This window comes from Montipora capricornis, unplaced genomic scaffold, assembly GCF_036669925.1.
Source record: "Montipora capricornis isolate CH-2021 unplaced genomic scaffold, ASM3666992v2 scaffold_473, whole genome shotgun sequence".
Classification (NCBI taxonomy): Eukaryota; Metazoa; Cnidaria; class Anthozoa; order Scleractinia; family Acroporidae; genus Montipora; species Montipora capricornis.
In genome coordinates, this window is record NW_027180210.1 from 11,314 (window position 1) to 39,177 (window position 27,864).

General features: G+C 39.5%; 2 long non-coding RNA genes across 2 annotated transcripts; both read left to right on the forward strand.

The window, feature by feature from the left end:
* The first annotated feature begins 226 nt into the window (after positions 1 to 226).
* On the forward strand, positions 227 to 8,599 carry LOC138036242 (uncharacterized). Its single transcript, XR_011129818.1, has 3 exons — positions 227 to 312; positions 7,371 to 7,497; positions 8,492 to 8,599. It is a non-coding gene; the product is annotated as an uncharacterized lncRNA (long non-coding RNA).
* Positions 8,600 to 9,614: 1,015 nt separating this feature from the next.
* On the forward strand, positions 9,615 to 26,168 carry LOC138036243 (uncharacterized). The gene is made up of 3 exons (XR_011129819.1): positions 9,615 to 9,685; positions 11,224 to 11,350; positions 26,030 to 26,168. It is a non-coding gene; the product is annotated as an uncharacterized lncRNA (long non-coding RNA).
* Positions 26,169 to 27,864: the final 1,696 nt, after the last annotated feature.

Sequence of the window (27,864 nt, forward strand, 5' to 3'; positions counted from 1 at the left end):
GCAGACCATTAAAGAGGAAAATTCCAGTTAAAATACATGTAAACAGGTGTCTTTTTGGAATCAAGGCTTGAAACTTGGATCAGTTACTATTTAGTTTTGAAATCAAAAGAAAATAAAAATTGTTTTTTGGTCATAGTAGCACTTAAGATTCACATTAGTTTTTACCCTCTCTCAACAGATATGGATTTACACTTGGTTGAAAGATATCATTGCCCTTCAGAACTAATAGAGGCATAACTCAATCTGATTGAGCTCCCAAATTGTTTCACTACCTTACCATATACCATTGCTTACATCTGCATTAATTCACTGGTAAGAGTAAGGTTTGCTTCTTTTATGCATCATAGGAACTTCAATTTATGCCAACTTTGAACAATATTATTTCAACTGCAAATTGAAAGCACCTTTTGTGCCCATGATATTTTCCACATTTTAATCACATTACAATGACATGGTTACAGTGTAGAAAATGATAGTATTATTTATGAATTTTATTTAGTACATTGCCACAATAATAATTATTAATGTCATCAAATGTACATTGTCATCAAATGTACATTGTTATCAAATAATAATTTGCAAATAAGTTTAAGTAAGATGCTGATAGCTGTATCTTCTTCAACTGCAGCACCGGTACCAGGCCTGGGTCAGTTAACATTTCATACAACTCCTGAACCTCTATTCCCACTGTATAAAGTAGCAAAGCATTTAAATTCTTTTGTGCATCATTCACCACTCCCTTGGCCACCAGAAAGTATTGAAGCGATTCGAGCCATTTCTTCAACCATGTTGCTAACACTGACGAATTACGTTTGCAATCAAACAATGCTAGCCTAGGGCTTGAATTTCAATGTTTGCCACCGTCATTGTGCACAATCAATCCCATCCTTGTTGCCAGTGTTAAATACTGAGAAACGAACGGATCGTTACCGCTACGATGGATTCTAAAGACCAGATTAAATACCGTAATAAACCACACAACATGACTTTTCACAACATGGCAACCATACTCAGAACAGCCTCGTTTTAATGCACATCATTCAAACGAACCACTAATTAACAAATAATTCACAAAGATCATATTCCTTTAATTTTCACCATAGTCATCAAACAGATTTTAGCATCAGATTGTCTAGTTTTATCCTTTCTCTTACACATTCACTTAATCACTTCCTGAAAAATATTGAAGTTGTTTTGTATCAGACAGATGTTTATATATTCAACAGTCGCTTTCTTAACACTATATACAGGATAGCAACACCTCCATCACTCGGGAATCTTAAGCCCTTGGTATGTTATCAGGCATTTTGATTTGGGGGCATTGTAACTGAAACTAAATCTGAGTGACCCCAGCTTGCACACAGACGACCCTCTGACGCCAGCCATGAAATCTCAGACAGCGACCCGGTTATGGTTCCTGTAAACATCCTATAACAGTCACAATACAGAGAGCTGCTGAACTGTATTCAGCCTGCATTCAACAAAGTTGACTACTGTAATTGTGTACAATGACCTGATAGATTGTACGGAGCATGACCTGGGATTGGTTGATCATCATGGCTATGTGGGCCTTGGGAAGCGCGAAAGTGGCACAAGCACCAAGTGGAGCGCACTAGACTCTCCACCCAGCTTGGGGTCACGTGGCTGGCATCATTTGGCCATGCATCTATCCTTACTCAATATTTGTTTTATGAGACAGGTGCTATGAAGAGAGGTGTTGCTTTCCCACTAACCTTAATATCCAATTTTTACTACAATCTTTTTAAGTCTATTCATCTATTGATGTAACACACTCTTCGGGTGTTATCCAGGCAAACTTTCATTGTTATTGGTGAACTGTGCCCTTTTGCAATTCAGTCCTAATACTGCAAGTAAAGGGTGATTAGCACTGCCAATTACTATTATTTTATTATAAACTACAATCGATGCGAGTCTATGTACCTATTGATGTACACACACTAATGACGTGTTATCGAGGCAAACTTTACTGTCATTCGTGATGCTTGCAGTGTGTTTTGTTTAATCTGTGATGATCAGATTATGTACTGTTTTGTCAAGTTTTGCTGGGTGGTTTCATCAAGAGATGCAGTTATCACCAGGCTGCAGATCATTATCAGAGTCCATGCACATTGACACTATGTCACTAGTAGCAGTCGCTTGTAATATCACAGCAAACTGGCAATTAATGCACAAAATTTGATGCTTTGAAAACCAAACCCATGTTATCTTTCAAGAGAATTTGCAGGAACGGTGAGGTTTGTAAAACTCTTGCCTTCCATCAATATGCTTGCATGGCTTTGTCACCACAATCATCCTAGAGATTTTAGCATCAGATTGTCTAGTGTTATCCTTTTTCTCACTCATTGACACTTATTCAGTCCCTGAAAAAATTTGAAGTTGTTTTTGTACCAGGAAGATGTTTAAATTTGAAACAGACTTTTTCTTTACACTATACTAGAAATAAAGCAACACCTCTGTCACTTGGAAATATTAAGCCCTTGGTATGTTATCAGGCATTTTGATTTGGTGGCATTGTAACTGAAACTAAATCTGAGTGACCCCAGCTTGAACACAGACGGTCCTCTGACACCAGCCATGAAATCTCAGACAGCGACCCGGTTATGGTTCCTGTAAACATCCTATAACAGTCACAATACAGAGAGCTGCTGAACTGTATTCAGCCTGTATTCAACAAAGTTGACTACTGTAATTGTGTGCAATGACCTGATAGATTGTACGGAGCATGACCTGGGATTGGTTGATCATTACGGCTATGTGAACCATGGGAAGCGCGAAAGTGGCACAAGCACCAAGTGGAGCGCACTAGACTCTCCACCCAGCTTGGGGTCACGTGGCTTGCATCATTTCAATGGCCATCTATCCTTACTCTATATTTTTTTTATGAAACAGGTGCTATGAAGAGAGGTGTTGCTTTTCCACTAACCTTAATATCCAATTTTTACTACAATGATCTTTCTGAGTCTATTCATCTGTTGATGTAACACACTCTTCGGGTGTTATCCAGGCAAACTTTGTTGTCATTGGTGAGCTGTGTCCTTTTGCAATTTAGTCCTAATCCTGCAAGTAAAGGGTGATTAGAACTGCCAATTACTATTATTTTATTATAAACTACAATCGATGCGAGTCTATTCACCTATTGATGTACACACAGTAATCACATGTTATCGAGGCAAACTTTACTGTCATTCGTGATGCTTGCAGTGTGTTTTGTTTAATCTGTGATGATCAGATTGTGTACTGTTTTGTCAAGTTTTGCTGGGTGGTTTCATCAAGAGATGCAGTTATCACCAGGCTGCAGATCATTATCAGAGTCCATGCACATTGACACTATGTCACTAGTAGCAGTCGCTTGTAATATCACAGCAAACTGGCAATTAATGCACAAAATTTGATGCTTTGAAAACCAAACCCATATTATCTTTCAAGAGAATTTGCAGGAACGGTGAAGTTTGCAAAACTCTTGCCTTCCATCAATATGCTTGCATGGCCTTGTCACCACAATCATGCAAGAGATTTTAGGATCAGATTGTCTAGTGTTATCCTTTTTCTCACTCATTGACACTTATTCAGTCCCTGAAAAAATTTGAAGTTGTTTTTGTATCAGGAAGATGTTTAAATTTGAAACAGACTTTTTCTTTACACTATACTAGAAATAAAGCGACACCTCTATCACTTGGGAATATTAAGCCCTTGGTATGTTATCAGGCATTTTGATTTGGGGGCATTGTAACTGAAACTAAATCTGAGTGACCCCAGCTTGAACACAGACGGTCCTCTGACACCAGCCATGAAATCTCAGACAGCGACCCGGTTATGGTTCCTGTAAACATCCTATAACAGTCACAATACAGAGAGCTGCTGAACTGTATTCAGCCTGTATTCAACAAAGTTGACTACTGTAATTGTGTGCAATGAACTGATAGATTTTACGGAGCATGACCTGGGATTGGTTGATCATCACGGCTATGTGGGCCTTGGGAAGCACGAAAGTGGCACAAGCACCAAGTGGAGCGCACTAGACTCTCAACCCAGCTTGGGGTCACGTGGCTTGCATCGTTTGGCCATCTATCCTTACTCTATATTTCTTTTATGAAACAGGTGCTATGAAGAGAGGTGTTGCTTTCCCACTAACCTTAATATCCAATTTTTACTACTATGATCTTTCTGAGTCTATTCATCTGTTGATGTAACACACTCTTCGGGTGTTATCCAGGCAAACTTTGTTGTCATTGGTGAGCTGTGTCTTTTTGCAATTTAGTCCTAATCCTGCAAGTAAAGGGTGATTAGCACTGCCAATTACTATTATTTTATTATAAACTACAATCGATGCGAGTCTATTCACCTATTGATGTACACACAGTAATCACGTGTTATCGAGGCAAAGTTTACTGTCATTCGTGATGCCTGCAGTGTGTTTTGTTTAATCTGTGATGATCAGATTGTGTACTGTTTTGTCAAGTTTTGCTGGGTGGTTTCATCAAGAGATGCAGTTATCACCAGGCTGCAGATCATTATCAGAGTCCATGCACATTGACACTATGTCACTAGTAGCAGTCGCTTGTAATATCACAGCAAACTGGCAATTAATGCACAAAATTTGATGCTTTGAAAACCAAACCCATATTATCTTTCAAGAGAATTTGCAGGAACGGTGAAGTTTGTAAAACTCTTGCCTTCCATCAATATGCTTGCATGGCCTTGTCACCACAATCATCCAAGAGATTTTAGGATCAGATTGTCTAGTGTTATCCTTTTTCTCACTCATTGACACTTATTCAGTCCCTGAAAAAATTTGAAGTTGTTTTTGTATCAGGAAGATGTTTAAATTTGAAACAGACTTTTTCTTTACACTATACTAGAAATAAAGCAACACCTCTGTCACTTGGAAATATTAAGCCCTTGGTTTGTTATCAGGCATTTTGATTTGGTGGCATTGTAACTGAAACTAAATCTGAGTGACCCCAGCTTGAACACAGACGGTCCACTGACACCAGCCATGAAATCTCAGACAGCGACCCGGTTATGGTTCCTGTAAACATCCTATAACAGTCACAATACAGAGAGCTGCTGAACTGTATTCAGCCTGTATTCAACGAAGTTGACTACTGTAATTGTGTGCAATGACCTGATAGATTGTACGGAGCATGACCTGGGATTGGTTGATCATTACGGCTATGTGAACTATGGGAAGCACGAAAGTGGCACAAGCACCAAGTGGAGCGCACTAGACTCTCCACCCAGCTTGGGGTCACGTGGCTGGCATCATTTCAATGGCCATCTATCCTTACTCTATATTTCTTTTATGAAACAGGTGCTATGAAGAGAGGTGTTGCTTTCCCACTAACCTTAATATCCAATTTTTACTACTATGATCTTTCTGAGTCTATTCATCTGTTGATGTAACACACTCTTCGGGTGTTATCCAGGCAAACTTTGTTGTCATTGGTGAGCTGTGTCTTTTTGCAATTTAGTCCTAATCCTGCAAGTAAAGGGTGATTAGCACTGCCAATTACTATTATTTTATTATAAACTACAATCGATGCGAGTCTATTCACCTATTGATGTACACACAGTAATCACGTGTTATCGAGGCAAAGTTTACTGTCATTCGTGATGCCTGCAGTGTGTTTTGTTTAATTTGTGATGATCAGATTATGTACTGTTTTGTCACGTTTTGCTGGGTGGTTTCATCAAGAGATGCAGTTATCACCAGGCTGCAGATCATTATCAGAGTCCATGCACATTGACACTATGTCACTAGTAGCAGTCGCTTGTAATATCACAGCAAACTGGCAATTAATGCACAAAATTTGATGCTTTGAAAACCAAACCCATATTATCTTTCAAGAGAATTTGCAGGAACGGTGAAGTTTGTAAAACTCTTGCCTTCCATCAATATGCTTGCATGGCTTTGACCCCATAAAGTCACCACAATCATCAAACATATTTTAGCATCAGATTGTCTAGTTTTATCCTTTTTCTTACTCATTGACCCTTTTTCACTCCTTGAAAAAAATTTGAAGTTGTTTTTGTATCAGGAAGATTTTTAATTGTTAAACCGACTTTTTCTAAGCAATACCTCCATCACTTGAGAATATTAAGCCCTTGGTATGTCATCAGGCATTTTGATTTGTTGGCATTGTAACTGAAACCAAATGTGAGTGACCCCAGCTTGAACACAGACGGTCCTCTGACACCAGCCATGAAATCTCAGACAGCGACCCGGTTATGGTTCCTGTAAACATCCTATAACAGTCACAATACAGAGAGCTGCTGAACTGTATTCAGCCTGTATTCAACAATGTTGACTACTGTAATTGTGTGGAATGACCTGATAGATTGTATGGAGCATGACCTGGGATTGGTTGATCATCACGGCTATGTGGGCCTTGGGAAGCGCGAAAGTGGCACAAGCACCAAGTGGAGCGCGCTAGACTCTCCACCCAGGTTGGGGTCACATGGCTGGCATCGTTTTGCCATCTATCCTTGCTCGATATTTTTTTTATGAGACAGGTGCAAGGAAGAGAGGTGTTGCTTTCAAACTGACCTTAATATCCAACTTTAATTTCAGTGGTTGTGAGTCAGGGGTCTCTGGCATCTCCCAAAACAAGCCACAGGATCATGACTCGAATTTTTTTCCTAACTTTGGCAGTTTTTTCACGCTGTTTTATGTCATATAACTGTAACTGAACGCTGACTGAAGGTGTCACATAATATTCCTCTCCTTAATAGAGCTAACTGTTATTTAAATTTGATTTGATAGGCATTTCTACATATCTCTCTGATAGTTACTAACTAAAGGGTACACTGACTCAAAGAAAATTCCTTTTTTATAATTAATGCTGTTACTGATATGCACACACCTCACTAATGTTATCTTGATGTGATTCTTTTACTGATGTACACACGCTTTGCTTTAGCCTTCTCACGTGTCAGTTTCTCAACATGTAACTGATCCATAAACATCTCATCAGGCATTGTAATAACTGTACGGGAGCATTGTATGGGATAAGTCTGTTTGAATCTGTTTGAGTAAAATGCTCAAATTTTGTTCTTTCAAAAACCGAACCCATCTTTCAAAAAAATTTGCAGGAACCGCTTATTTTGTGAAACTCTTTCCTGCTAGCAATGTGCTTTGGTTTGACTCCCATAAAGTCAAAGAGCGTGTTATTTTTCAATCAAGGAGTTTGGCTGACGTCTTAATTTCTGCCTGCATTATCAACTTCATTTTAACATTCGTTTGTCCTGCTCTTAAGAGATATGGCTCCTTTAAATTCAATATTGGAGGAGGTATAGTATCTCTGAGGTCATGGGTGTGAATCCCACTGAGTGCGCCAGTTTTTTTCCAGGTTTCTCACAGGGCAGTTGCTCAACATGTAACTTCAAAGATCATTCCTTAACTTCATCCATCAACATCATGGAGATGTTATCCGCATATTCCAGATTCCCGCTTTTCCATACGTGTCTCTGTACTGGGTAAGTAACGGCTACCTGTAGCCCTTACTTTGAGGCCCGATTTGCTTTTAAGTTCACAATAATACAGTGTTGGTTTTTATGTTACAATAACTTGCTCAATATCAAGTTCAATTCCGTAGTCCGAAGTCCGAACTTCTCTTTCCGTGGCCCAACCATAGGGTTAAATGCGATCGTTAAGTAGTTTTCCACTTTTAAAACTGTTCTTAAGTGCATTGATTCCAATCAAAACCTGTAAACGGACGCTTTACGAGCAGTTCTCTGAGAGAGTCAAGCAAAGTTGGAAATTAAAATTTTTAAAATTCCACTCATTTTCTGTGTAGGTGTAGGTTGTCTGGATGGATGAACGAAAACAGCCATATTAGGGCCAGCTGACGTATCGTTGCCATGGTAACCGCCATTGTTCATGACAGACTTTGAGCAGGAATTTTACTATCAAATAGTTAACATATATGTGTCCACTTCTCGGATAGATGTGAGCCAATTCTAATGAGATTCCACCAGACAGTAGGGCTATGCTTCTAATTACTAAAGGATGCTGTGAAAGTATTTTGACTTCTAGGAACAATTAAGGAGAAAATACTTGCTGTATTATGTTACCTGTCGGCCATTTTAAAAAACCGCAAAAACGAGCACAACCTTTTTCCCATTTTCTAGCAAAGTGTTCTTTTCCCGGTCACCACTTTTGCAATAGAGCTAATACAGTTATTATAGTCCTTAAATATTTCAAAGCTAGTTTGGACACAGGTGATAAACAAATATGTTGAAAATTGACCAAGTTCAGACTAAAATTGTGTAGCTCCAAAATGGTTTAGAGATAGTGTTTAAGCTCCAACAGTATTTTAAGTATCCTATCTGTAAAGTGCTATCGATTTATGAAGCTTTAGATCCGTTTAGTTGGATAATATTCAACTGAAGGAAAAACCTACCTTGCAAGTTTTTGTAATTTGTACATTTTAATCGCTTCCGTTTCCCCCTCGTTTGTTCCATTTTCTAGACCAAATTTAGCACAGGCTCTAAACATCGGTCCTCTCCCATCGAAAACAACGGCTCTGGGACGTTACAGGTATGTTAGACAGCTGATCCAGATAATGGTGCATTCAAGCCGCATACACATCACGAATATACTCGATATTAAAACACGCGTGACATTGTGGTGCACTGAAATCCATCTTTGTGGTCCTGCGAGAAGATTAAATGAATCAATCACGATTAATTCACTAAGAAAAGCCTCTGACCATCAAGAACAAAGCCTTGGGCTAAATTGAACGTTGAGCGTTGGTCGAGAAGTCATGAGGTTTGTCACGCGCACGCTTAGACTGGACATGGAACGACAGACTCAACCGTAAGCATGGATTTCCTACTTGAGGATCAAAGGAGAAATAAACAAGAGCATATGAAATAATTAGTGTTCCTCACCGCAACAACAACAGCGCAATTGTTATTAACTGCACAGCCATGGGCCGAGCGCGGTTCTTGCTCTGCAATCGGTTTATTTATTTATTTATTTATTTATTTTTTCGTTTTGTCGGAGAGCTGAACCAGACTTTCACTCGGCCACATAGCCAGTTTGACTTCCAGTCACGCAACTTAGGATGTTTATTCGCGAAAAAGCTGTTAAAACGTTAATGTACTAAAAAAATTTTATGAATATAGTCCGCTCTTTATTTACAACAAAATATATATATTTGTCTTATTGAAACATGTAATCGTGACTTTTAAGAAAGAAAGCTAATATTCCATTCCCACCAACAAGACATGTTTAATTAAACTTGGTTTAACAAAATAAAAATAAGTCACAGAAAAATGTAGGACTGGCTTTTCCATGAGATTCAGGTTTGTTTCAACACATGCTTTGACCTGTGCTAAATTCGTAGTCGATAAGTCAATAAACATGATTTAAAAAGAAAACACTTTGAAACCGTGTTTAACTAAACATGTTTAAAACATGTTTAAGGTTTGGTGTAAATGGGGCATAAGACTATTACGTCATCGGAAATTTCACAACAGCTACGACTGATGATGCAATCGGGGATTTGACAACGGCTATAAGTAATGGTGTAATACCTTTGTGTGCAGCCGTTGTTGTCAGTTTGTTGTGCTACAGATTGATCAAGTGATTTTGGTTCTATAGTCATCAGTGAATCAACAAGGAGTGCTTTGGAATGTGTACTATGTTGCGACTATAGTGGTAAGAAAACAGATAAAATTTAGTTTTGTGGGTGAGCAGTCCCAAATTTCTATTCGGTCATATAGTCAGTGGCACTTCGAATCACGCAACTTATGATGTTTACAGGTATTCGCCAAAAGCTTTTAAAACGTTAATGTACTTAAAATTTTATGAATGTTCCACTCTTTATTTAGCACAAAATATATTGCCTTTTTGTGTTATTTAAGCGGTTGATTCAAAGCGATTATTGAATACATAAAAGGTCATTATGTCATCCATGGAATGTGTCGACGTTTCAACTTTCATTGGTAGGGAAATAACCACCGTACTATTAAAACATAGCCTTGGATAACGTAATTCTTAAATTAAGTGACGCGTGTGACTACTTTGCTAAGCCTTTACTCGTGTAAAAAACCAATTAAATTTTATCGCGACTTTTAGAAAGAAAGCTGTAAGTTGTTAAAAGTGTTATTTATCGTATCGTTCATACCCATAGATATCCTGATGACAGTTTAATTAAGACCATTACGTTATCGGAGATTCCTCGGAGATTTCACCTCGGCTATAAGTGATAGTGCAATAAGTTCGTGTGCAGTCGTTGTTGTCAGTTGTTGTGCTACAGATTGATCAGGTGATTTTGTGTCTATAGACTGCTTTGGAATGTGCACTACGTCGTGACTATAGTGGTAAGAAAACAGATAAATTTTGAAAGCGCTGTTTTAAGATCTGAAAGATCTTCTTGTTCACAAGAGAATTTGACACTTGGCACGCGAATTGCCCGGTTCTTGCATAGTCCATCGGTTTGCAAGTGATTTGTGATATCCCTGGGTGCTTTCCATTGAGCCAAAATTTCCGGACATTTTGGACTGAAGTCAAATGGAAAGGTCCGTTTCGGTTCGCTCCGTCCGGAATATTTGGGACCGCTTCTGGAGGTGGTCCTCTTTGACCGGTCGGTCCGGTGATGCAACCGACATTTTAGTCGAAACTAACGTAAATGGAACGCTTCGGTCCGGTTCGAAATTGACTTTTGATGAAAAATGTTTTAATTTTTCCTTGGTTAGTTCCACTGGTCTCGGACCTGATGGTCAGGCATTATGGAAAGCACCCCCTGTCACATTCACCTAGGGCGCGTTCGATTGACCGTATTCCGGAACAGGAATACATGGAATAGAAGTTACAAACCCTTCGTTTTCACGGAGAGTCACATTAAAATTGTCTAACAGCTTCAAAAATGCTATTTTAAGCATATATTATTATCCTTGTTGCTTCAAAGGCGCCAGACATACCGTTTTAAATTACCACTCCGCTTATTCTTATTCCGGAATAGGGTCAATCGAACGCACCCTTAGTTTTACAACGCTTCCCCTGCATTCCCAAACCTCCCCTTTGAAGTTTGGAAACCAACCACTTTCCATTTTAAGCAAAAACCGTAAATGGATAATCATTTTAAGATTATTATTAGGTTAAAATCTAATTCACAGTAGAAATTTGTGCAAAACGTTCGTTTCAGCCTGAAAACGCAACTTTTTTGTGAAAACGTTTTTTTTTTTTTTTTTCAGAAAATGTCGTCTCAATCGAGCTGAGCTATGATGAGCATGTTATGCAAATCAGATTTTTTAACTTTGACATTCCTACTCTACTTCCGACAGCACATTTGGAAACATAACCCTCCCCTTTGGGAAGAAGGTGATTTAATAATAATAAGAATAAGAATAATAATCTGTAAATTGTGTGCATTCATGCATGTCTGCTATTCTATTTTAAACGATTTAATTGCAATGTAAAGGCATTAGTTAATAAAGCCACAATCACAATCAATGTATAACTAAACTAATGTCCTTATATTTTTGTTTCCACAGTGATTTCATCATATCCATTTAATGTTTTCTTTTAATTTATTATTTTTAGCTCTACTACTTTAATTTTGTATCGGCGTTGGTGGGTTCCGGTCAGCGGTCTGTCCCCACTCATTTCCGTCCCGCGAAGAATTTTCTCGGCTTTTCATCGACATATTACAAATCTCCCCTCGATTTTAGCCAAATACTTTATTCAGGATGGTCATAGGCATACGTTTACTTGGCATGGTGAACGTACGTACATCCATGTAACTCGCTGGATAAACTTTATTTCGGAAGAGACTGTCTCAAGCTTTTATTCTTGTCAATAGTGTTCTGTTAACTCAACTGGATGCGGACAAATTCATCATTACCTATGGTTTTACTTTTCTCGAGGTGATGGTGGATGGAAGAGAATGTAAATCTGACTTGACTGCAAGGGAAATCCATCGATTTGGTCACGAAAAAGGGAGCGAAGATGCTACAGTTTAAGTGTTAAACTGCAAGGAATTACGCGATATGTTTAACGTTAATTTTTTTTTCATCGTAGTCACCAATTTAAAACCTCAACAGTCATATTCAGCTTACAGACAAGATAATAATAAATACTGTGAGAGTTTGACCGCCTGCTTTAGAACGTTTTGAGAGCGAAAATTTTAAGTGTAAAAATGACTTAATTTTAATTTTTTTACAATATCCATCAAATTTGTTTATCTCGTGTTGTTAAAATATGACTTTCCCCAAGTTAGTTTTCTGATATTTAACAACCATAATAACCGCATAATCTCTGTTGCAAATTCAGTTACGGAAAAAAAGAATACTTTGGAAGAAAATGCGAAAAATTATGTGCTCGTTTTTGTCATTTTCCGAAATGACCGACACCAAGAGATCATGATCTCTTGCCGACACCTCACATAGTAAAGCCAACATTTTTCCTTGTTCAAAAAAGTCAAAGCAGTTTTGAAAAATACCTTAGTAATTGGAGGCATAGGTCTCCTCTCTGGTGGAATTTCATTCACAACTGACTCACATGTATGCGAGAGGTAGAGACACATATGTTACCCATTTTGAGGGTCAAAACATGGGCTTGTGGCTCCCAGGCAACATATCTCCACACAAAAAATAAAGGGGGAGTTTAAGATTTCCATTTCCAACTTTGCTTGACTTTCTCAGAGACCTGCTCTTACATGTTTCTACGATGGTATTTATATTTAATACTTTTTCTTAACAATACCGGGAGAATATTAGCCTGGTGAGATGTGTTAAAGAGTCATACGATAACTAGCCTGCGAACACAGACGTATTTCCGGCGGTCGTTTCTCTCCCCCGAAAAATAGGGAGCTTAAGCACGCAGGTTTTTGAGACGCGGACGGCAACCGGAAGTGAGTTATTTTCCCTTTTAACTTGCTTTCGCACAACCACATTTACAATGCTAAGTATCTTTTTCTCCGTTAGAGATGATTAATACAAAAATCTGGGAGACAGCATCACCCAAAATTTTCTCTTCCGGTTGCCGTCCTCGTCTCAAAAACGCGCGTGCTTAAGCTCCCTAATAGCGTCTGCGAAACTGATCTGTAAAACGATTTTTTTGACGTGAAATTCTTAGCCAATCAGAATTAGGCTCATAAATCTCCAGAGCCAACACGCAGGGAACACGCAATAACAATGGGGATGACAGGCCTACACAACTCCCATCCACGTGTTTAAGTTTTAGCCAGCTTAGATCTGCCCCTTTTGTGCGAAATGATCGGGGGATCTTGAAATATTTGGCTAAGTAGCAGTTGTTGCTGGATTAAATGCCATTTTTGCATGAGTGTTTGTTTAAGATTGGGCACCGTAGGACGGTATTGTGTGACGAAAAGACAAGATTCGCTTATCTTCTTTGCATTTCTGTAGGAGGGCTTGTTTCCTGCCCTCAAATTTGATGTCTGAGAGTGTAGCTGTAATCAGGCTTTCTGGATTTCCTCGTTCAATAAGGCTTTCTCTAAAATGCGAGATTTTAGTTTTGAATTTCCTTTCAGAGGAGTTTGTACGAAGAAGTCTAAATGCTTCGCCCTTGATGAAGCCCTGTTTTTTTTATCCCTAAAGGGTGGCAACTTGAGATTTGTTTGCGAATCGTTCGCCTTTGAAAACTTTTATATCATGAGTCGCCATGGTCTGAAAGCAATGCTTCAATCTCCATTTGGGCATCTTTCTCTATGGAGGTTATTGGGACTGCTAGAGGTCCGTCTTCAGTAAGAAAGCTAATGGCTACTTTTCCAGGCAATTGGTTGGTTTGTCACTCGCGAGAAGTGAGCATGTAGCATTCGATCCTATTGTACGCAGCTTGATGCTGTGTTTCTTCTTGTGCCTAAAATGTTCTCTTTACAGCATTAGTGGACTGATAGTGTTTTGATGGAATAGCGCTGTTGTTTTCCGCCAGATAGCCAAGTATGAGGGGTTGGCTTTCGGAATTTCAATGCGTATTCTGTGCTTTTTGTGCAGCTTTAAGTGTAACTATCGCACACTTAATTCTTCACATGCTATAATGACATTTGCGTAAAGTCCGTACTCGAACGTGATAGGACAGAGTCTGCCTCAGACGTTTCTTTGCCTCCAGTGCGCTGCTTTAATCTTAACCCGATCTCTTAACTCAAAGAGCAATGTCATCTTCAAACTGTCTTTTAAGTTAATCCTCAAGCTCGCCCACTTAACGTACGGCTTTCTCGTATCGTAGGGGTCGATAATAGCATTTCGTGCGGCAGTTAGCCCACATAAATCGGCTCGAAGTATGGAAGGAGAGATGTCCAAACACTCTTACAAGACACATTTATCTTCTCCTTTGTAACCAAACATGTCCGTCAAAGAATGTTCGTTTCAAAGGTTCGCTAGTGACAACGATAACACGAATTGCTCGGAGATCACCCGACTCTCTGTTCTCTCATGCAACGTGATTGGCCAAAAAAAAAGAAAAAACAAAAGCAGTTACTTCACACAGGGCTCGCTACTAACTTTTCAGCTCACTAGCCTAGTGGCTAGTATCAGGTCTGATTTCACTAGCCAAATCTAGATTTGCACTAGCCAGTCTCGTCATGCGCAGTTTCATTCATATGTTAACACTATCCAATGTCGACCCCAGAGCTTTTCTCTTGACTGAGGGAGAGCTCTGGGGAACCCTGAAACAAATTGTCTTCTCATTGGTTTTGGTGAAGAACAATCAAAAGGGTCTGTAATTGCTGCATTCATGTTAGCGCGAGGAGTTAGCGGGCGCCGTAACGTTTAAATAGCCTATTTTTGACTACAAGAACCCAACAACCCATGTTTTCACTACATAGAGTTTCCCAGAGCCTTGGGTCGATCCGAGGCTCTGGTGACGAGAATGAAAACTATCACGCGCTTTTTACAAATACGTCCATATTCTCATATCCATCCTCGCAAAGAAGCTGGAGTGTACTGTTTTTCCGTATTTTTCTCACGAACGCAAAGCTTTCGCGGCCTTGAGGCCAATTTTTCACGAAACCATAGCCATATCTTCGCAACTCACAAATGCACTGGAGTATGCCGGGAAAACGCGGAATAACGTAAATTAAGAAATAAACCTTACATAAAGCTAAAATGCTCGTTTGGAGGTCTGTGGAAAAGCTGTTCCTTTGATTATAAATAGGGCTATTTGCGATTGAAATTTCAACGTGAAAACGCCATTCTACGCATGAAGCGCAAAAGCAGCGGAATGCGGGAAAATAATATCTTACATTGGATAAAAAGGAAATTCAGAAGGACAGAATTGGCTCATATAAGATTCTCTTTAATAAATAGTTTCAACAGCAATCCTTCCGATTTGTGCTTGAATGGTTTTTCGGAATCAATCACCGTGGTCGCAAGCAACTTTTCTCTCTTTTCATGTGAGATTCACCATTCCTAGTAAACAAGATAAGTCGCTCCGTATTATCTCTTTCTTTTTTTTAATTTGAAATAAATTATGTTTGGATTCAACTTCTAAACAAGTACGTGATCTGTTTCCATATGTACACGTAACAACGTCGCAAACACTGTCACTTAATTTGCGATTGTGTTCGCGAATCTGTTTTCCATATGCGGGATTGCTTTACGCAACCTGATCTCTTGGCATCGTAAGAAAAGGGCGCAAGATTAAAAGCAGAAATAGGTTTTTACATCGTGTTCAGCTGCTTCTTATGTTGGAGTTGTTGCGAAGAAGAAGGCAGAGAGGAATTGTCAAGAGACTTCACCGATTTTGGGTCCGATAAATTTTCGAGGAGCAGCAATGGCTGCAGCACACCCAATGTCAAATTATAGCACTATATCCTCACTGCATACTCATTAACTCATCGCAAAAGCTTAAGTTATGGGAAGAGTCCGCGTCTGACGAGGCAGCAGGCATGCAACGAGGATATGAGCAGCAACAGCCTGTCGTTTGACGTTTCCCGTTTCACGGAAACGCGATGCTAAATCTCTCAAATAACTAAACGCTCCATGAGCTTACACTGAGTTACCTGTGGTACGTGTTACTCAAAAACAGAAGGGACTGACTTGGGTGGTATTGAACTGCAGCGTTTCATGCAATTTTTTAAAGTCAGGGGTCATTAAGACCATTTAAGGGGTCACCCAGATGTCGTGCCAGCAGAGGCCCTTTGGCTCACACGTTCATACGACGAAACAGATCTTTTTCTGAGGTTCAAAACTTGGCTACCAGCCTATTAATCATTTGTCAGAAAGAAAAAAACCCTGTCCTCTTTAGAAAAAATAGACACGTATTGGGTACGTGTGGTAGTGCAGTAACACAGCGCTTTATTCCATATTGTCAACTGAGCTGGGTTTTGTCTTCCAGGAGATTTAAGTTGTATTTTTGTAATATGTAGCTCTAATAGTACACGATATTGTTTTGGTATTGTATATCGTTGTAACCTGCGATCAAGCGTACTTTTCTTGAGACAGGGCGCTAAAAAGTACGCCTGATACAATTTCTTAACGAGTCGTCTCCCGCCCACCTGTCAAGAGTGATGTTATCATGTGTCATGCTATAAATGTGAATCAATCAGATTTTACCGGAAATTACCTGCACGCTGCGATTCAAGTAAAGACGCGACAAAAGCAAAATAGCACTCTGGCTTTGATGTCTGCAATCAAAGCTATTTCTGCAAATTCTGCTTGACAGTTGGTGCGGTTTCTCTGTTCAAACCATCAAGGAACAAAGAATTTCGGGATCAAATGGCAGAAAATGCCCGAATTCTTCATGTCATCATCAGGCGCAATCAACAGTACAATAAACTTTATTTAAACTCGAATATTTGAGATGCCAATAAAAGATGCTATAAAAAATGGATATGAAGAAAACTGACTTTGAGAAATTCTAGTTTTTCAGCAGCAGCTACTGAGCTATCATTTTTTTAGAAGAGTGTTCAGATTGTTCAGCGATTCCGTAAACAGTGTCCAATTTCTCTGTCAAGCTCGACTGATTCCCCGAATGTGGCAGCCCTAAAGTTCTATTCGGTTCTTTTTGGATTCGCAACTTGTTGCTTCCGAATGTATTCCAAAGGACTTGCCACAACTACAAACGTTTTCGAGTTGGTTTTTGGAAAAAAAAAACTGAAGTCAAAGCAACAGCTGCTGTAAACAGAGCCTAAACATCACTCGTGTTCAAATCCTTCTCGGCTGCCATAATTTCACCAGCTGTTAACCGATTTACAAGAAGTATGATTGCAATTCTGTACCCAATCGGAGCAAGGCTCCAAGAGCCCTATTGTTTTTCGGCCAATCAGAGTAAAGTCCAGATTCTGGACTACGGAAAGACGACTCGTTAAGAAATTGTATCAGGTCTACCTTTTTCGCACCATGACTAAGGGGAAAGTACGCCTGATCGCAGGGTAAGGAGAGTGGCACTTAACTACAGAAAGACAATGGTTGCTAAGAAAGGTTTTTAGTCAAAGAGCCCTGCAAAAAGGTTGCATGGATGGTTCTATGAAGTAATTTTTTCAAGAGAAATGTGACATCACTTGAATCAAAACGCGCATGAGCAACTAGTCCCAGTCCTCTGCCGTGCATGTTCAGTGTAAAACAGGTAAAAGCTCTCAGGAAACGAAAGAAAGAGGCTCTGTTTTCACCGGATGGGAACTGTCCCATCATTTTTCGTAAACTGTAGCATGGGATTTCTATTTCGACAAAAAATGGTACTGATACTTTGAAAAGTGTATCAAGGGAGGGCCTTATGACGTCTTAATTATTTTGAGAAATGATTTCTTTTAAAATCCGTGCTACAGATTTTGTGTTAGAATGTTCTCACACTTTTGCGTTAAAAATCTTGTGGAAAACATATTTAACTCGCTGAGTTTTTAGGCATTTACTGTTTTGGTCACGTGATTTACCAAATGTGGTTGTGATTTGAACCAGACAAAGAAATATTAAATAGAAAACACTTGGCAAGAAAGGATAACTGTAGAGTTAAAGGAATTAGAGAAATGGCTATTTGAAGGATCCCCCTTAATATCATTGTAGTGCCTTGGTAGAAGTCTTAGGTAAATAGCCCCCTGAGAAGACATGTGGTTACTAGCAAAGTACTAAACTCGGAAAGATTGAAGAAAAGAAATCGAGAAAAATTGGCTTCTAGGCTTACATGTGGATCATTTTTAAGTTCCCTCACAAGTTCTTTTCACCACAAGTTTAAGTGCCTACTAACCCTTTTGTTTTGTTTTTTTTTTTTTTGGGGGGGGGGGGGGTTGTGTTGCTAACGATGTAATAGTTGACTAATTTGAGAGAATTTGGCATTATTTTGGTCAGCCTCCAACTTTTGTAAACCATTGACCCTTTAATCAGTTGTTTCATAATTTGTATTCGTTTGTGCACCCAGCCAAGCATGGTTTTCTTTTTATTTTGAAAAATGTTTTTTTAGAAAGAGAAACGATACTGAAATACCCATAAAATTTTCAAAAAAGATGATTTGAAAAAATCAATGCTTAGCTATATTCTGTATTTGGAGGTGAAACGTGCCATATTAAAAAAATCAATTCAATTTAAAGCTTTTCCTCAAACCGGAAGTCAGTTCGTTAATGCATGCGCACTTGATCTGAGAACGAGTTCGAGGAAGGGTGAGGAAAAAACCTTGGATGCAAACAACAGTTCTTGCGGTGATTTTTGCTTGCGAGTGGGTTTCCTGGTCAGCTCACAATATGATGATGTCAGTCACCGGAAGTAGCATTTCATTTCCTTAGCAACGCGCGAAAAATACGTCTGTGGGCCCTTAACCGTGCACTCTGAGCGCGTGACAGCGTTGTAATACAAAAGTTCACCGAAGTTTACCACAGTCTGGTGGGGTTAGTATCTGGATGGGTGACCTAAAAATATGCCCTTAGTAACAGAACCGTAGGACCGAAAATTCTATTTTAACACTCAAAAATGCGAGCTAAGCAAGATACAGATTTTGTTAGCGTGCTTTATGCAAAACAAATATTGATGCAAAAGTAAATTAATATTGATACACAGTTTTTAGGAATAGCAGAAGGAAGTTTTCAGGACGGTCGATTGAGAATAAAATATTTGCCATCAGCAACAAAATTTACGACATGAAAACAACATTAATTTTGAACCGCGAATATAAAAAGTTACCATCAGCGAAAAACATTTTGCGAGATTTTTGCTACGTTCAATTTTTTTATTGTACTTTTGGCTGCACAAGTAAATCGCAAAATCGAAAGTAACATCGCATTCAGCGGGCGCCGTGATCAAGTTACCGCGGCGTGTTCACTCGCGATACAGTAGAGCAGCTGTCAAGTGATGGCAAGATACCAGGTTTTTGTTTTTGTTAGTTTTCTTTTTCTTCAAGTTTTATATAGTTTAACAAGAAATGTGCGAATTCAACATAAATATCACAATCGCCCAATTCTTGAGGTTGACCATTGTTTCTGCAAAGTCAAAACTTTACCCTCCAAGACCATGTTATTTGTCGCAAGGTAATTCCATCGTTTTGGAAATAGCAGCTACTTTATTATTCATCAGCGTCACACTTTTTTGTTGAAGCTCTTGAAAGCACGCTTCCAACAGACGTCTTTATTTTAGTGACTTGAGCACGCGCTGCTTACAGTGCGCTAGCACAAAAATCCTCCCTTATAACATTTCAACCCACGTATGCAAATTTGTTAAGCTCAAAAATTACACAACATGAAATTAAAACTACAAAGGCTGGAAATCTCACAAAAACCTTTTCCAGCGACAAATTTATTGAAACAAACAACATCTATTAGAGGCAAAAAACCCTTCCTATTTCAATTCCTTGCGTGCACGCAAGACAGAATCCGTGTCACAAAGCATATGCAATTAAATAAATTTTTGACAGTTCACATCAAGCCCTTTTCGAAGAACTTTGGCCGTAAATAATGACGCACAAAAGAGACAACAAGCTTTCAATCAAGTAATTCTTCACTGTCACATTTCCATTTTTTTTTTTTACCTTTGCAGAGTTGAGTACAAAATAAATGTGAATTGCCAGACAACTTAGATGCGACTTCAGTTAACACTGTGATGCATTCAAGGCGTTCGATTCCTTCAATGTTTGTTAAATCCACAAAAAAAATTTGCTATTTGATTTCAGTGTTGTATATAATACCAAGTTAGCAAAACATTACAAACAAACTCACTTGATATCCAACGGCGAAAAATGAAATTGTTGTCGAAGACCATTACTCAGATATTTATTTTTCACCGCTTGTCTTGTTCATCCAATTGACGTTCCATTTTTGAGTTCCGTTAGGATATATTTTGTTTAAAGGTCCACCAAAACGCCATTCGCGTTACAATGACTTTCGACGCCACTGAAAGTTAACAAGAATTCGTGAACTTTCCAATTGTTACCGGAAGACTGTGCAGAGTTGAGTACAAATAAATACAAATAGCCAGACAACAGAGATCACAGGGCTACTTAAGATGTTCTATTCCTTCTCTGTCTTTGTTGAACCCATAAGTTACCAGAGAATTTTCCATTTGGTTTCAGTGTTATACATAAACACCACACGTGGCAAAATATTAGAAATACAGCTCACTTTGATTTCGGCTCGACGGGCGAAAGATTGTTGTCGAAGTCCAGTTACCTAATTGACGTTCCATTTTTGAGATCCATAAGGGTATATTTTGTTTAAAGATGCACTAAAACGCCATTCGCGTTACAATGACTTTCGACGCCATTGCAGGTTAATTAAATCTTCTCCTCTGTGCACCAGAGAAATCTACACATTACCCCAACCCCCTCAAACTTTTTTGCGACTGGAATTGCCATACTGGCAACCCAGTTGACCACATTCAAATGAGGCCTGAATGAATCTCAACATTATTAGAAATTCAAGTCTTTCGTGATGTCTGTGTCTATGTTGGGTAATAGTATTTTAACTTTCTTTGAAAGCAAACATTGGTCCGGTTAGTTATTGATTACCTACTCCACACAATGCCGTGAGATAGCTAGTAAAAACGTCTGATGATGATGATCTTTGTTTTGAAGAAGTAAAAGAAGATATGAGGTTTCTGGAGCGTAAAGTGCAAAGGAATCTATTATAGCTAAAGAACACTCTCACTCACCAGACTGACAGGCCATTGAAAAGCATGAATAAGTGTTTTCGTTGTCACGGTTAGACGTTATTGTAGTCTCTTTTGTTTACTGCAATGGTTAGTTTAACCATCCCAAGTCGACTGACAGAAACCACTCGTGTACTTGCAACTTCTTAGTCACTTTTCATTGAATTCCATCTACCTTCACAAACGCACCACTCTCGTAGTTGACTTTAAAAATCGTCACGACGACTTAGTGAAGTTCAGCAAATATATAGTCACGATTTTCAAAGATCTGAAGTTAAATTTTATGGGAAATAAAGTTTCTCTTTCAGAGTAAAGCAAGTGCGGTAGATGTACGTTAAAGGAATTTGAAATATGTTTGCGTTTAATTGTGCATGTGTGAAAGAGCCTGGACACGGTAGAATAAATTAGTTTTTGTTCTTTGTTATCTATTCTGAAGCCTGTTTCACGCCTACAAATGGTACATTACCATAATATAATGCCGAGAAACAACCTGCATAACAGAATGCGTTTACCCAAAGCGTTCACTCGTGCGTTTCTCAAAAATCTCGAAACCATTTCTGAAACTGCGATCCCTTTATCATGATTCTGAAAGGCTGGCCTCAAACATGTTTCGAAGTGGCGATAGTACAGTCTTAATGCTTTGAAAGGTCATCCTTATGAACTTAAGATATAATGCCAGGAATAAGGTGTGTTTGTTCTCAAGAAACTCAGCTACGAATCGAAGGAAATAGTGCTTTTTTGAAAATGTTTGTGAAACTCTAGAGGCTAGCCGTTTTCCCAAAATATCGGATTCATCGGAGATTGCAGTTTACTTCGGGGAGACCCTTTAGCGCATGCCGTTGTAATTTGGGCAAAAATTACCCGGGTGGACGAGACCAGTTCACAGACCGAAGTGAAAAACGACCGTCCGTTCCTTGAACACCCTAAAAGTTTCGAGACCCTATGCCTCGCGGCCAATTCTTGGTAGGTAGTTACAATCTCCTTTTTTTTTTTTTTTTTCATGTTTCCACAATAAAGTGTACTGTACTTTTGTAGTGTATTCCAGTTTTTAAGGAACCTTTGTCCAGTGTGCGCCTTTCCAAGAAAATGAAACCTTACGCCGAGTCATTTAATGTAAAGACCCAGTTTTGCCCAACATGTAACGCGCGCTCAGGAAAATTGGCGGCCATTTTCTTGATCATTGAACGCTTTTTATTTAACTAATGTATCCCTGTTTTTCACGTTGCCATGTTACCACCAATAGCGTAGCTCGTACTCCACTATAAAAACTACACACAATCCTCGATTCGCTCTGACGAAGGGCTAACGCTCGAAAGGTCAGCTTTTAGAATCTCTTCACGGTGGTCAATTTACATTATCAACTCTAGTATCAACAGAAGATGAGTGTTCATACTAGAAAGATCTCAAGACTTCTAACTACTGACACTAACATCGATGAGCACATTAAGAACATATTTTCGTACAGGCTGCGTTTCTGCTAAAAGCTGGTCTTGAGTAGGGGGCTCACTCTACCACAGCGAACATTATCGAGAGAAATCCATGCTACCTTTGAGACGGCTTATTGGAAACTAGAACCAAAACTCAATGACAGCGGTAAAAGAGAATTAGCAGCCGTACCCATGCGAATACGTATACAAAACATGGACTACCCCTATGGACCCGGTCCATGGACTACCCCTCTGGACCCGGTCCATGGACTACCCCTGTGGACCACCCCTGTGGACCACCTCTTATTTTGTAGTTATACGCAGAAAAATCTTTAGACGAAAGGGAGAGTGTCTGGACAATTTAAGCACAAGCCCATTACCTGGAGCGAACATCTTCCATATTAAGCCAATTTCCAGGCAGTTTTGTGGACCAATTTATTTTTAGACTACCTTTTCCGCAAGAAACAAAGACAGTTCTCGTTCGGTGATGCTATGACGTCAATAAATCGTGATCTGTGAAAACGTCGCTCCTAGGTATGGGCTACTGTTTTAAACATTTGTGTCTGATAGACACCTATACCTCCTAATATGTAGTTGACCACTCCCCTAGTGGCTTTTCAGGGTGAATGAACAACACTTTGTGGGGAACTTTGCCAGACTGCTTTTGCACATATACCTACATGCTACATGGCACATTCTCGGGACACGCAATCCTCGTCTACGCATGAAGATGTTCTCGCACAACCTTACGCGGTTAATTAAGAGAAAAACAAATCACAAAATATTTCTTCGGCCGTTACAGGAACCTTCGGTTTATCGTCCTTATCTGAGAAGACTGGAGAGTCTAACAGTCTAACCATTTGCAGATGTCATTACAAAGGCAGCATTTTCTCCTCAGTTATTTAAATACCCTGTGTGTTGGTACGGGTGTGGTTTTGATCCTGCGACCTCCCGCACGGCTGAACAACTGAGCCAACCGCTCGGCTGAGTCCACAACTACCAGCGTGACATAAGACATGCCAGACACAAAACGCATGCTAAGGCCCCAAGAGGACGACGTATGCAAAACATGACCTGCTCCCAACTGGGTGGCTTCATAGTTCAATTGGTTGAGCATTGCACCGGCCTCGCAGAGATCATTATTGCTTAAATTGTCCAGATAAGTGCCAGGATGACTTCTCTTTCTCATCTAGAGATTTTTCCCCTTGAGACTGTAAAAAATGAGGGGTGGTCCACAGGGGTAGTCCATGGACCGGGTCCATGAAGGGGTCCATGGACCTGACGTCCATGTTTTGTATACGTGCCCCCTGCGATCTATTGCGCTTAATAACAGGGAGCGTACAGCGCGTACACCACCACCGAAAGCAATGCTAAGAGCGATAAGTCAGCCTAAAACGAGGGATGACATTGTTATCACAAAGCTCGATAAGGGCTCAGGCGTGGTAGTAATGGATAAAACTAACTATGTACATTTTTTTGATGCTGAAAATGGGCTCCCTGTGCATCCAACGTAGCCCTGAGTTATTTTCTTTGGTAAAGAATCTATCGGAGAACAATTCTGTTTAATTTTTCGGATATTTTTTGGCGAGATTTGCCCGTACTCAGGCAAATCAGAATGGAAAGTGAAAAAACAACATCGAGCGATGGCTAATCCTGGTGGAGGTAGACCGCGTTTATCCGGTTCTGTGTGACCCCTTTCTCACGTATGGTATTCAGGTGTGGGGTCTAACATAAACCACCTACTTTAAATCCTTTAATTTGACCACCTTACAAAAGCAAAGTCAATACTTGGAATTATGACATTTTCTGAACGTGCTTCACTTTCAGAACCTTTGCTTAAAATTTCTCAATCTTTTAAAATTGTCTGTTATTTTTCACCTTAAAATTCTTTCTCTTGTTTATCAGTTTTTTGATAAAGTAAATCCTTCTTGTTAAGCTGATTATTTCAAGGCAATATCTTCTGTCCGTCCGTATTCTACTCGTCAATCACTTTATCAAGACCTGTTTGTAAACGCAATTCAAACCACTGAATATGGTATTCGTTACCTACATTACACTGGTGCCAAACTCTGGAATTCATTACCAAATCATAAACAAATCACCTCTTTTATAAATTTCGTCAAAATATGAAGACCTCTATGATTGACCGTTACTAGACCTCACAAGACCTTGCAACAAGAATTCTTTTCCCCTAAGTTTAGGCCTTCAAACCAAAGTGCGGTATAAAATGCCCTGCCCTGATTGTTCCTGGAGCTACATTGGTGAGACTGGAAAGTGCTTTCAATGAGGAAAAAAGGAACACATTCGCAATGTAAAAATATGTAAAACTGGCTGTAAAGGTGATGTTACACGAGCCGATTTTTAACGCCGATTTTTATCCAACTTACACGAGACAGCTTTTAACGCAACTTTGTTGCGGCAACGGTATGTTACACGAGACAATTTTTAACGCAAAATTGCTCGCAACACTGGAACCCAGGCTACTGCTCGACAAATATGGCGGACAATGAGTTAAGAAGACGGCGGCTGAAAATCATTCAGGTTCTGTTGTTAGTGGACGATTTGGAAGATGAAAAAGGAAGAAATCGGGAACGAATTATTTGGACGAGAAGTTGGATTAGACGGAGGGAGGAAGTAGTAGTAATGTCGCGATTGATTGATAGGACAAACATACGTATCCTATTTACATTTTTGCAGTGGGCTCGGACATCAGCATACTAAGGGCGCCGATGGCAGCCGCTATCAGTCCATTTATGAGCCCACTGAACCCTCCCAACCCATGATGAGTGATGATGTAAGTGAGTGATGAAGATAGGCCACAACACCGGGAACCACGTCCCCTACTCTTTTCGAATAGTGTGTGGGTTCTTTAACGTCCCACAGTGTTATATATGTGAACAAGGTTTGTGAGACGGGACCTCCGGTTTATTGTCCTTATCCGAGAAGACTTGAAAGTCTAATCATTTGCAGATGTCATTACAAAGACAGCACTTTCTCCTCAGTTATTTAAAGACCCTGAGTGTTGGTCCGGCCGGAGTTGAACTCACGACCTCCCGCGTGACAACCCGGTGCTTAACCAACTGAGCCACCGGTGCGCGGTGGAAAGAGGGGTATATCATCAGTTAATAGGAGAGTTAGCTCTTGAAGATGAACACGCCTTCGCACGGTATTTTCGGATGGACAAAAACAAGTTTGATGATCTGGTTGGCCGCATTGCTGTTCATATACAAAGGCAGCCCACAATAATGAGAACCACGATAAGTCACGTCGAAGTGATCTATTTTCGGTTCTCCGCGGGGGTGTGGACAAAACCTGGGCCCGGGTCCATGGGCTACCCTATGGGCCACCCTATGGGCTACCTTATTTTGATGATTTTATAACTTCACAATAATTTTATCAATATGATTTTTTTTTAATTATTTGTATATTCATATCAGTGTAAAAATTTCGGTAATTTGACCCTTTGCGTCGCTTCATGAAGGGCACTTAATGTTGTGTAATAGGGAGGAATTTCAAAGATGTTAATGAGAATTTATTTGTTATTTTGTTAGTCATGCAGATTGCGAGACTAATTAAAACCACAAGAACAAAGTTGGGGAGAATAGATTGCGTGACCAGCCGAAAGAATATCTGCGAAAACACAGAGGTCACAGGCAAACAGAGAAGGGAAGATTTTTCGATTTATCAGCCATATTAAAGACCCTTTGTTCCCTTCCTTGTTACTTTTTAGCGCCAGATCACATGCCGCGTAGAAGTACTGTACTGATGGTGAGCATTTTGTCACTATATTTCGGTGTTATATTGCATACGGCGCTCGCACGTTCTCGGTTGTCACCTCATTTGGGTTTTTGGTTGATAGTACTCAGGGGCACAAAACAACTTTACTTCCACTTCATACAGGGGCACCCAACGAATCTGTTCCTCACATTATCTGTTCCTCAGAGGAATCTTGCTGGCTGGCAGAAATACAGGTGTTTCGATGAGCTGGCTGGGAAATTTGTTATTGATAGAGGTTTTGCCTGGGAATTACTGGCTTTTTCTAGCATTTCAACCCAAGCTGGCTGTAGAAACTCTGAAGACTGAGGACGACTAAAAAAGAAAAACAAACAAAAACAAAAACGTATTAAGAATAAAAAGTAACAACACTATCCGACGTCAAAAAACAACAAAAAACAAAGAACCCCTTCCCTCTCCCAGAGAGAAGTCACAAACATACGACGGCTGGTCAGAGTGATTGGGCTTGCGGAAAAAACCTGTTTTGTCCCGGTTTTGTCGCTTTTGTTCGGTCGTTTTGGATCGAGGGATTTGAAAGCGCGCAGAATTCCTGGCTGGGAAATAAATTTGATCAGCTGGCTGGGAAACCAACCAATTTTATCTAGCTGGCTGGGAAATTTCTTGTGTGTCTTGCTGGGAAAAAGGAACAGATAATGTTTTCCCAGTAACACTGAAAAACAACTGAAAATGCCTTTATAACATTTATTTTCATTAACTGAGGTATAATAATACATTTTACAACAAATTGGTTGTTGGGTGCCCCTGTTCATAGGCCTTTTCTCTGAGACTATATCCGGCCCGCGCTGTACAGTTTTAGATTTTAAAAAAGAAAAAAGAAAACCACGTTATTCCTATGGCTTAAATTGACGAGACAAGCAACGCTGTGCAGTTAAATGGCTTTTTTGGGAAAAGTTTTTTTTTTAAATTTTGTTTTCCCAGAGTGCACCTTTAAGTGGAAGTAAAGTTGTTTTGTGCCCCTGAGTACTATCAACCAAAACCCCGAATGAGGTGACACCCCAAACAGTGCGGAGGCTGCAAGTATTTTGTTATCTCTCAGTCGAAAGAAGTCAAAAGACTGAATAGCAGCAAAAATTTGAAATATGTCAACTGGGTTCTTCGAAGTAATGGTTGAGTTTTTGACTAGTTATTTTCCAGTATGAACGTATGGAAGACGGACTGCAAGGTTAAAATATAATTTTTTGCAAACGCAATAGACTACTTGGCGCCACTTCTGTACTTTGATTCAAGAGAGTACACTTTCGTGTTGAGTTATTGCCAAAAAAAAAAAAAAGGTTTAGCAAAGAAAAAAGCCTTCAGTCGATCTTTTAAGTTTACGGTATTTCAAGTCTTCAGTGAAGTGGCAGCCCCGGGTGAGGTGATTCTTCAGAACATTTTGTCGTTGAGTTATGCTTAGTATGTTTCAACCTTTATTTGGTTCAGTCCTATCATCTGGTTACTTCAGTAACGTTTCTGAGTTCTGATGTTATTATATAAAGTAGAAACTAATTTATGTAACACATACAAAAATTCTTATCATGAATTTGTTTCTTGTTTACATGTCAAATCAAATATCCAGCGTGGCGGTAATAGCCGTACATGTCAGCAGCTTCTA